Source organism: Nothoprocta perdicaria, unplaced genomic scaffold (assembly GCF_003342845.1).
Source record: "Nothoprocta perdicaria isolate Ctin4 unplaced genomic scaffold, notPer1 scaffold_732, whole genome shotgun sequence".
Lineage (NCBI taxonomy): Eukaryota > Metazoa > Chordata > Aves > Tinamiformes > Tinamidae > Nothoprocta > Nothoprocta perdicaria.
In genome coordinates this window covers 3,628-5,114 of record NW_020456013.1, presented here as the reverse complement: position 1 = coordinate 5,114, position 1,487 = coordinate 3,628, and the positions used below count along the sequence as shown (strand labels likewise).

The 1,487-nt window shown below is 67.2% G+C and overlaps 1 long non-coding RNA gene across 1 annotated transcript; it reads left to right on the top strand.

Annotated features, from left to right (window-relative positions):
- Nucleotides 1-297: 297 nt before the first annotated feature.
- LOC112957573 lies at nucleotides 298-624 on the top strand. The gene is made up of 3 exons (XR_003251237.1): nucleotides 298-350; nucleotides 450-514; nucleotides 594-624. It is a non-coding gene; the product is annotated as an uncharacterized LOC112957573 (long non-coding RNA).
- The last annotated feature ends 863 nt before the right edge of the window (nucleotides 625-1,487 follow it).

Sequence of the window (1,487 nt, the reverse complement as noted above, 5' to 3'; positions counted from 1 at the left end):
GGCGGCGACGTGCTCTACGTGGCCGTGGGCAGCGTGCTGGGCGTCATGGTGCTCATCGTGCTCGCCTTCGGCGCCATGCGCCTGTGCCGGAGCCGCGCGCCGGGCGCCGCGCACAGTGAGTCGGACCCCGCTTAACACCCCCCGTTAATACCCTCCCCTGTTAATACCCCCGTTAATACCCCCCGTTAACGCGACGCAGAGTGCGAGCCCGCCGGCTACGTGTGCGCCGGGCAGCTCGTGGAGCTCGCGGCGCCGGCCGCGGCGCTCGGCCTCCGCGCCTGCCCGCAGGCCTCTTCCCGGCGCCCGGCGCCGCCCGGCGCTGCCTGGACTACGAGCAGCCGCCGCAGAACGTAAGAGCCCCGCGGGGGTATCCGAGGTGGCGCCGGGCCCCCTTTTCCCAAAGCGCCCGTGGGAGCACGCCGCGAATCCCGGYGCTTCCCGTGCCGCAGGGCTCGTTGGCGGCGCTGCCCCCGGCCGAGCGCGGCGCGTGCCGCAACTGCCGCAACAACAACAGGTAGCGCCGCGCGCCGGGCCCCTCCCCGCCATTCCCGCCGGGATTCGGGAGGCCGCACGAGGCTGCTCTATATCCGCAGGTGCTCGGGAAAGCCGCCGGAGCCGCTCAGCCCCGTGGTGGTGGCCATGTGCCTGGCGGCGCCCGAGGAGCGGCCGCCGTGCTGCCGCCTCGCCGCTGCCGAGGRCTCGCTCCATGGCCCCGCGGAAAGCCGGGAGCACAGCCCGCTGCCCGGAATGCAGCCCCGGAGAGCGTCCCYGGAGCCGCCCGGCGCCCTCCGGGAATCCTGAGGGATCGCCGAGCYGGGGCTCGGGGGGAGTCGCTATTTATTTGCCGCTGGTGCTGTCGCATGAATGGACCTTGGGGTGGAAAAGACAGGGTTTTATTATTTATGCCGTGGCGTTCCTGCTTGGCGCCGCTCCGTGCAGCACCAAACTAGCCGGATAAGGCTTTTTTATTAAAAAAAAAAAAAAGAAGAAGAAGGAAAAATGGGAGGAATGACGTCAAGAACGCTGGAAACCTTCCCTGATGCAGGATGCACTAGCGGTAGAAGATCCCGGCTCTCCAGGCGGGACGAGCTCTTCCCAAGGCGCCCGCGTGCTGTAGCTGTCTCCAGCTTAATTTATACCCCCCTGGAATTTTAATGGCGCTTTAAGTGGTTTGCCGGGATGATATTTATTGATATTTATCCGTGCTTTAGGAGTCCCATGTTGCCACAGGCGCTTAGCACGGCACGGTGGCCGGAGGAGGCTCCGTGTCCCGGGGCTCCCCGGCATCCTGGGATGGCTCTGTATCCTGTGGCTTCCCAGCGTCCTGGGACTTTTCCAGGGCCCTGGGCTGCTCCGTGTCCCGGTGCTCCTCGGCTCCTCGGGATTGTTCCGTGTCCTGGGGTTGCTCTGTGTCCCGGGGCTCCCCAACATCCCGGGGCGGCTCCGTGTCCCGGGGCTGCTCCGTGTCCCGGGGCTCCCCAGCTCCC